This window comes from Magnolia sinica, chromosome 8, assembly GCF_029962835.1.
Source record: "Magnolia sinica isolate HGM2019 chromosome 8, MsV1, whole genome shotgun sequence".
Lineage (NCBI taxonomy): Eukaryota > Viridiplantae > Streptophyta > Magnoliopsida > Magnoliales > Magnoliaceae > Magnolia > Magnolia sinica.
Genome location: NC_080580.1, coordinates 63,264,002 through 63,274,121, shown reverse-complemented (window position 1 = coordinate 63,274,121; position 10,120 = coordinate 63,264,002). Strand labels below are relative to the sequence as shown.

At 40.1% G+C, this 10,120-nt stretch overlaps 1 long non-coding RNA gene across 1 annotated transcript; it reads right to left on the bottom strand.

Moving 5' to 3' along the window:
- Positions 1 to 422: 422 nt before the first annotated feature.
- On the bottom strand, positions 423 to 7,514 carry LOC131254019 (uncharacterized). The gene is made up of 3 exons (XR_009175434.1): positions 7,429 to 7,514; positions 978 to 1,031; positions 423 to 842 (listed from the first exon to the last, which is right to left on the bottom strand). It is a non-coding gene; the product is annotated as an uncharacterized LOC131254019 (long non-coding RNA).
- Between the last annotated feature and the right edge of the window lie 2,606 nt (positions 7,515 to 10,120).

The following is a 10,120-nucleotide window of genomic DNA, read 5'->3' as shown; positions in this document are numbered from 1 at the left end:
ATAAGCACCAATGACAGGTTGATGCAAGTTATAAAAATAAAAATAGAAAATTTAAAAACCACCATCTTTAACAAGTTGACTTTACCTGTGTTTTCACTGTCTCATCCACACTTAGAATAAGACAAACTGCTTCAGTTGCAGCATTTATAGCATTAATCTGTAAAACATGGTTTCCATGGTCAATAGTTAATAGTGAAATTAAGTTACCAGTTAACAAATTGAATGTGAGATTGACCATTCCTTTACATTCAATTCATGCCAAGCCAAACAGTGTTCACAATCCCAATTGGGCAGATTGTTCCACAGCTTTAACATTTGTCCTTATTTGTTGTCCTGAAAATAATATCCATAGTTAAAAATCCAATCACAAGACTCACAACCATGACTTGTGATGCTGTTTTCCAAAGATAAAGAGCGTAATCAGCTGGGAAAATAATACAGAAAGAAGAGATTAACATGACAGTGGGTTCAGAAAGCATGCAATATATTAAGAAATTGTTTCATGAAGAGGCCATATGCTACCACAAAAAAGTCAAGGCAGATTGGTTTTGAAGAAATGGGGCTGTCCATGTAGTAGGATCTGAAGAAAAGAACATAAAAGGGAAAAAAAAAGAAAGAAAAGAAGTAGATTATTAAAAGCATAATACAGTTCAATAGAGATATTGACTGACGTAATAGGTGTTGGTGACAATTTTGAAGCATGATAAAAAAAAATGCAATAAAACTAAATGAAGTAAATGAAGGATAATAAATATGATGAGGAAAACGAGTACCAGATATGTAATTCATTAACTTTGATTCTGTTCATGGTTGTACTGCTCAATCTTAGATTCCTTTCTCATCTAAACATGTCGAGCCCAGACCATTAGGAGAAGAAATGGAAAAAAGGAAAAAAAGAAAAAAGGAAAAAGAAAAAAGAAGAAGATACTTCTCAATCATTCTTGTACAATTAGACTAGTGTCAAAAGCCATGCAAACATTCAGCTCTGTATACTTATCATGAAGCTTGGAGTAAAGCAACTGCATCTCCATCTACATCAGAATTAGAAGACCTTTGTAAAAAATAAAAATAAAATAAAATTTAAAATAAATATCAAGCAGGTGAATGTCGTCACAAGAATGCATGTAGCATGCAACCACTATGATATCTAGACACTTGTACAGATCTAGAGTAGTTGTACCCAAACTATACATTATGGGTAAGAATACAGGATATGGCATGGGTATGGCTATAGCAACATGCTGCTATTTTTAAAATTGTGCAGTCTCCATATCCACATCCATGTCAAGGTATGATAATGCATCATATGTGTATGTCATTCCGAAAGGAAAAGGAGAAAATAGGCTCCTATGAACAGTCGCAATCATACTTTCCAAACAGGACCCAGTCCTAGAGCCCATCCTAGTTCTCAACCAAGGAACCACCCAACTGTGCACAATACCTGTCATAAACAGCCTTCAGAATCTACAAACTCTAAAACAACCTTAAACACCTATCTCTGTCCACATTACAAACTACAGCCCCATTCCTTCCCCAACTTCAACCCTATTACATATCCAACCTCAAAATCTGTCCCAAACAGACTCTCAATCAGTTCTTAAATTAGCCAACTTCCAACCTATGACTTGCAGAGCAATTACCATCACCTTTTGAATTTAAAATGGCTTTGTCCAATTGCAACCCAATAACAATCCACCAAAAATCCAAAATGTGTCCATATTCCAGTCAAATCTTTGCCCCCATCTAGTTCCAAAATTAAATGCACGCACATAGCTGGACATCTTTTGGTCCTGGGATGGAAGGGGAAGATCAAAACAAGCTTTGGAGGAAGCTGATGCAGCAGATGCAAGTGGTAACAGAACAAATATGTGCTATGAATAGTATGACAGATCCTATGACAGGTTGAGTGGATGATCTAACTGAACAGATGATTGTTATGAAGGATGGTAAGAAAGGAAACTCCAATCCATGTATAATGGAGTATCTAAGAAACATCTCAATCTAGAGGGACAAGTCAAAATAAGTAGTGTATCTTAGATGCGAATGAGATTTAGGCCATCCATCAGGTGAGCACCTCACTTAGATGCCCCAGGCCAAAACCAAGCAGATCCATTCATCAACTATGTAAGACCCGTATCCTAGTCTGTATTGTTCCGTCGACTCCCGCAATCCTTCCCGTCGAATTTCGGCAACCCGCGACTTATAATCAATGTTTGCGCACAACCCTAAGTCGTATCCCATAAATATGAGTCAGCCTAATCTAAGACTTGTACCATTGCGACCGCACCGTCGTCACGGTTCCAACGACGCGTCTTGCATACCGATCCAATACCCTTGTAGGGAGATGTGAGCCGGCGTTTATTTCGAAGAAAACACCGCATTTTGCAATCGTAAGAGAATCTCTACAACATGTCCCATCAATGAATCACTCAATTAATCAATTAATCACCTCATGTCAAGTACAAGAGCACCCATACTTTCTTTCTCCACAAGTCAACCAACCACCAAGTCAACCAACCTCTCACCTCACATCCATCACCCATCACTCTCTCTCCTTACAACCCTCTCTTTCTCTCTCATTTCTCGTCACATTTTCCAAGCAACAAAGACCAAAGAGTGGTGGACGTCCATGCATTCTAAGGAGAGAAAGTGAGATGTGTGTGGCCCACTTTTCATCCCAAGATCTCTCATCCTAATTATTCATTTCTCATCTTCCACCATCAAAGTGAGACACAAGGAGATCGACTTTCCAACGGACCAAGAAGATCAAACGGTGGGTGCTTCTATAGGTTAAATTTTCATGTTTTTATGATGGGCCAAGTGAGGCCTACTGATTGATGGTATGGTCTCACTTTGGACCCTTAATGTGGTCGATGGCCCACCTTGATTTTCATTACCATTCCATGATGGGGCCCTTCTCCCCGGACCCCATCATAATGTTTACTTTCTTAGATCTAAAGAGGTCATCTAGACCTTCCATTTTGGTGGAGGAGTAATCTCCACCGTTGATTTTGAATTGGTGGGCCCACATGTATTGGGACCCACTTAATGTATGATTGATTGCAAAGGAGGGCCCATAGTGTCAGGGTCCCTCCATCACATGCATGTCTCTCTCTCTCTCTCCCTCTCTTTCATTTTTTTTGTTGTATGTGATGATGTGGTCGTGTGGCCCACCTGGATGGACCCCACCATAAGGCATGTATTTTATCCACATCATCTATAGATGGGGCCCACTTTATGAGTGTTGTATCCACACCACCCATCATTTGGTGGCCCACGTGGGCAGCCTAGTTGAAATGCACAACCGTCCAGCGTCCCTGGATGTTGGACGTTGAATGGAAAACACAAATATTAGCTTGGTGTAAAGCATTTGGGGTGGGCCACTTGTGTAGGCCCCACCTTAATGCATGAATGTAATCCATGCCATTCATCCTATTCTTCAGATTATTTGAGGCGTTGAGCCAAAAAATGAAGCTGATCCAATTTTCTGGTGGCCCATAGCATAACAAACAGTGTTTTTACTGTTGAAATACCCCATGTCATTTCTATACCCCAAAATATATTGAATATTGGGCTTGTTTGGCTTGTCTTGAGCTATGGGGACCCGTGGACGGGGTGGATTCTTCCGATGCCAGCCCCACACACGAAAAACCGTGAAAACACGCATTTTTCAAAAAAAAACAATAATAATAAATAAGGCAGCAGGCGCTGCTGCGCCTACTGTTTTGACGTCTGATACTGGATAGGCAGGGACCCACGGTCCCAGCCGTGGGCCCCACCATGATGTGTTTTTAACATCCACGCTGTCCATTTTGTGGGTCCTTAGGGAAGTGGGTCGCCCACCAAATTTCAGCTGTATACGGGGCTCAAGTGGCCCACATCATAGGAAACAATGGTGATTGAATGACTGTCATTGAAACCCATTTGGGTCTTCATAGAAGTTTTAGGTCAATATGAAATTTGTTTTTCCTTCCATCCAGGTCAGCATGACCTTATCAATAGGTTGGACGGCATATAACATTATGGTGGGCCCCACGTGGGACCCCAAGATGTATGTGTTCTATCCACACCGTCCACAACAGTGGACGGTGGAACCCACTATGATGTATGTGTTTTAGTCACACCGTCCACAGCAGTGGACGATGGCAACCACCATGATTTATGTGTTTTATCCACACTGTCCACACTTGGACGGTGGGACCCACCATGATGCATGTGTTGCATCCAAATCGTCCAACCATTTAGCCAGCTTGTCTTACAAGCTTGAGACTAAAAATAAGACAGATCTAGGATTAGGTGGACCACATTATAGAAAACAGTGGGTTTGACCGTCCACCATTAAAACCCCTTTCAGGTCAGTGTGAACTTATGATCAAATTGGATGGGAAATAAATGTTATCATGGGCCTTGGGAATTTTAATGGTGGAAATCATTATCACTACTTTTCTTTGGGTATGGCTCATTTGATATGCATGGGACCCAATTGGTGTGGCCCATTTGATATACATATGGCCCATGCGAGGTGGCCCACTTATCATATTTCACCTTAATGTGTATGAGGCCATTGTTGAGGCCCACCTTGATATGAATGTAAGGCCCATGTTATGATGCCCATCTTGATTTATTTTTGGCTATCCATTGAAGCCCACCTTGGTATATATATGAGGCCCATATAATTAGGCTCATCTTGATGTAGTTATGGCCTATCCATTGAGGCCCACCTTGATATACATGAGGCCCATGATATGAGGCCCATGGGTCGAGGCCTAGTGGAATGTACACAAGTCCATTGTGATGTGTGATTCTACCATGGTTTGAGTAATGATATTTATGGCGGGTCATGCTTTGGGAGCAATGTTGGTTTGACGTCCACATTGTAAGAATAATGTTAGTTAAATGTCCGCATTATAACTCTCCCTAGGGCCCATTAATAGGCCCATACTTGTTATGTGTAGGTCGTCTAGGCCCATCTGCGTTGTAAGGATAGTTCATTACTTTATAACATGCTTAGTATAGCTCCATGATTCATGCCCATACGCATCATATGTATGCTTAATATAAGGAATGTTTAATCATAGCATAAGCCGTTGGGCTGAGACATTTACGGGACTCCTTATAAGACGGAGTGCCCCCACATAATCGCGCGGTACACGCAGGATTGCTGCATGACTGACGGTGTGACTCATGCATTTCACATTGTGTGTCATGATCACTGCACGCCCTAGCGACATCAGGGCTGTGGCCTCCACAAGCACATTGTGGATGGTTGTATTAGATATCAGAAATGTTGGCTCTAGCATTGTGGGCACTTAGGATGTCCTTGGGTGAAAATCTCAGAACCTTTTTGTTACCAGGAGATGCTCTAACGTCTAGACTGAGTGGATACACGAGCACCCGAGTGCTGAATACTAGTAGGTCGCGTCTCCCACTATGTCATAGTTGGTTAGAAGGGGGTGTGACCTTATCCGCCCGAGTGAGGGGGCTATAAGCTAGGTTGAGTTCGACCAACTCATGAATGAGTCCACTATCAACGAGCCAGGTAGGTATTGGTAGACTACTGGTCAGGCGGATAGTGTGGTCTCTTCCACTTCCTTGGCTGTGCAGCTAGGGAGGAGGCAGTCAATGTGAAGTGTATTGGACCCCGGTGATATCCAGAGAGGAACTTTACTGATATGTGTACTTAATGAGTACTGGCATGCTTGCTTTGCATCTTGCATATGGCATTTGGCTACATAGGCCTCGCATTGCATGGCCTTGGTATGGCCGATAGCATTCATGCCTTGCATCACATAGCTTTGGTACAGCTGATAGCATTCATGAACTTACCACATATTTCTGCATTACTCTGATATTGTACACTTGGCGATTGCCTTGCGTACACACTTACACCACCCTCTAAGCTTTCTATAAGCTTATGCACGATAGATGCATGCAGGTGATGTTAGGTTGCAGCAATGTGGAGCTTGGAGCATGTAGCTGACTTCTAGAGCTTGGATTTAACATATGTATTTTCCTTTCAGCATTGTATTCAAATGATTATATTAGTAGATATGTGATGATGATGTTGCCTTTGTGATTTGGGTAAACTTGTGGTTATACATATTACGAGACAAATGTACGTTGAAAAATCCTCCTTGTAGGATCCCAGGATTGAAATCAGGCACGTGAGTACCAAAATCTAAAAATGGGGCACTACGGAGGCTGTCGGCGCCAGATTTGGTGATCGGGAATTTTGTGAGCCCGTTTTCCGAGTTTGGGGCGTGACAAACTAGACATTGCATATATGAAATCAAATACCAGTAATGGTATTAAAAAATGGTTACTTCATAGCTGTATCAGTAGCTATAAAAAGTAAATGGTCACCATCGTTATGCAATAGGGGGGCGTATCAGTCCACTGTGAAAGTAAATGGTCACCATCTTAGTGATCCAAGTCTAGAGGTGTAAACAAGGCGCAACAATAATAGGTGTTTTACAATGGTGGATGTGATCATACCTGACATGTCAACAATCAACAAATCAAAAGGCTGAAAATAAGGATGATAATAACGATGGGGAGTCATTTGATACTCTGAAAAGTATGAATCCTGATATACAGAAACATGAAAATTGCATGCATGGCATATATCAACTCAAATTAAACCAACTGCATTGTGGAATCCACTGTAACTAAGTCACCAGCCCAAAATGAAATTGGATTGAACCAACATGCCCTCTAACTCCTGGAGGCTTGTTGAAATAAGACAGTTGGATACTTCTTTAATTTCAAGTGTTTAATAAATGTCCACCATTCCCGTCACAATATGGCAGGCATGATAAACTGAAAAGGTGCAGAAAAAAAAAAAAAAAAACTAATATCAATCAGAATTAACACACATGAACCTTGAGCAGAGGATATGCATTTGTAAAAGTGGGGCTTGTGAAACTAATGAACAGTAATGTGGGTAATGGATTCTCAAAGATTTTGTTATTTGGAAGGTCAATAAGAATCCAACATCTAGCCCTTTCCCCCCATAAATGTGGACTCTTGCTTCATTTTTTGCTAACCTCCTATTTTCAGGTCAAAGATCCAAGGGTTGGTATTGTTCCAGCAGGGGATATTGGGCAATACCCAACCCATGGTGGGATCCATCAGTCTGGACCACCAGCACATGGGTCCCACTTGTAAGATCTCTAGTTGTGGTGCTTTTGACAACATGGATCTTGGGTAGTTAGGAATTGGAATCTAGGATTCTTAATCCAAATCATGTTTGGCAAACCCCAAAATCCTGGATTTCAAATCATGTTTGGCAAACCCCAAAATAGCCCCTTTCAAGATCCATGAGAAAAGGTGGGGGTGCAATCGGTATTGAGATTCAAATCCCTAAATCCCAAAATCCCTAAATCGGTATTGAGATTGAGAGAGATTGAGAGAGAGAGAGAGAGATACCTCACGGTCGTGAATGAGTTAGCCTTCAACTGAGCTTCAGCGAGAGAGAGAGAGAGAGAGAGAGAGAGAGAGAGAGAGAGAGAGAGCGTGCGTGGGTAGGGTGTTCGGCAACGGTAGATCTATGGTGGAGAGATTAGAGAGAGAGAGAGAGGATAGGGTGCAACACAGAGAGAGAGAGAGGAGACGCTGGAATTAGGGCAATCTCTCTGAACGCCCTAATTCCCTCTAACGTCACCAAGTTCTGTGGGCCCCACTATGATGTATGTGTTATATCCACACCGTCCATCCATTTTGAGATATCATTTTAAGTCATGAGCCAAAGAATGAGGCAGATAAAAATCTGTAGTGGACCCCACCATAAAAAACAGTGGGGAGAGTGATTCCCACCGTTGAAACTATCCTAAGGCCCATCTGAATGTTTATTTGAAATCCAACCTGTTCAAAAGTTAAAAAAGACATGAAATAAGGGAAAACATAAATATCAGCTTGATCTAAAACTTTTGTGGCCTTTAGAAGTTTTTAATGGTGGGTGTCACTGTCCCACTGTTTTCTGTGGTGAGGTCCACTGGAGCTTTGGATGTAACCCATTCTTTGGATATTGCCCTAAAATGATCTCTCCAAATGGATGGAAGGTGTGGATACAAAGCATACATCATGGTGGTGCCCACGAAACTTGCTAATGTCACTTTAGTAGCTAGTCTCGCCACTCCCCCTTGCACTAGCCCTGTGACTGGTGGTCTGTGCTCTGTGGGCCCCACAATGATGTATGTATTTCATCCATTATGTTCATCCATTTTTAAAGATTATTTTAGGGATTTATTCCAAAAATGAGAGGTATATAAATCTCAGGTGGACCACACCACATGAAAATAATAGTGATGGAATATCCATCATTAAAATCCTCCCAAGGCCCACTGTACTGTTTATTTGACATTCAATCTGTTTATTAGGTCATGCAGGCCTAGATGAAGGGGAAAAACAAAAATCATCTTGATCCAAAACTTTTATGGCCCCCAAAATGTTTTTAATGGTTGACGCTCATTCAACACTTTTTCTTATAATGTGGTCCATTGTAGATTGGGATATACCTCATTTTTTGTCTCCTGGCATAAGATAATCTTTAAAAATAGATGGATGACATGGATGAAACACATACGTCATGGTGGGGCCCACAGAGCACCGACCACTAGCCATTGGCTGGTGTTAGGTGGAGTAGTCAATTCGTTCCCCTTATTTATGGTGTGGTCCATTTAATCTTTGGATGTGATTCATTTTTTGAATAATTCTCTAAAACAATCTTGAAAAATGGATGGACGATGTGGGTTGATCCCAAATTTTCGATAAATCCAAAACTCAAGTGGACCATGCCACAGGAAACAGTGTGGAATAATGATTTCCACCATTGATACCTTCCTTGGGCCCACAATAACGTTTATTTGCCATCCAACCTATTCATAATATCAAAAAGATATGAATGAAGAGAAAATACAAACATTAGCTTGATCCAAAACTTCTATGGCCTCCAAGAATTTTTCAATGGTAGAGGTTCAATCACACTGCTATTTCCTGTGGTGTGGTCCACTTGAGCTTTGGATATGCTTCCTTTTTATTCTTTAGACCACAAATTATCTGTTAACATGGATGAACGAAGTGGATAAAATAAATAAATAACGGTGGACCCCACAGAGTTTACTCTGATAAGGGTAATGAGTAACTCACCTAAATGTAGTGGAGAGGAGTTTCCTTAAAACATTTATAATCATATATTGGGCCTGCCTAAATGTGATTCACATATCCAACCCACCCATTATGTGTGTCCCACTTGGATGAGGGGTCAGACCAAGTTTCATCCACATCCAAAACTAATGTGGGCCCCACCAAGTGCTTTTATATTTTTTAGAATGTCTTCACATGGTTTTAGATGGTATGGCCCACCTGAGTTTCGGTAATGCATGATTTTTGAGATATCTCATAACCTAAAGGGGACACATCAAATGCACGGTGTTGATGTTCGACACACATGACGGGGCCTACAAAACTTACTAACATCAATTCTTAGGTTCTTGTGAGGTCAATAGGTTGGGTCACAATTTTGACCAGAACATTCGGCCCATTTTATATGTTTGGTCCATTCACTCTATTTTATTGATCAATACCCTTAATTTAACTAGTTACTCACCTCGATCAAGCTACATATGAGAAAGATAGTGCACATATAAGATTGATCAACAATTTGAGTGAAATTTGATTTAAACATCTGAAGTTATTTACTCTTCATTCTGGACTAATTAGATTGTCCAAAAATCATTAAAGGTACAATTAGTGGATGTGCCTAATAATTTATTAAAAAATATATATTTTTTTTTCATAGATAAATTTCAATTTCCATTTAAAAATAACATTTTTTTTCAAAATTTATATTTTTTTACTCTTAATTTTTCTTTGAAAACTTTTAACGAAATATCATTTTTATTATAAAATACTTTTTAAAAAAATTAATACAAGTTCTGAATTTTTATTTTCCAAATCTCAAAAAAATTCTCAAATTTAAAATTTTTTTTCCTAAAAATTCCAAAACGCCAATTTTTTTTTCTTCAAAAGCATAATTTTGTTTTCAAATTTTCAATTTTCATTTTTAATATGATATTTTTTTTTTCAAAATCTTAGTGTTTTTATAAATAACTTTTTCTTT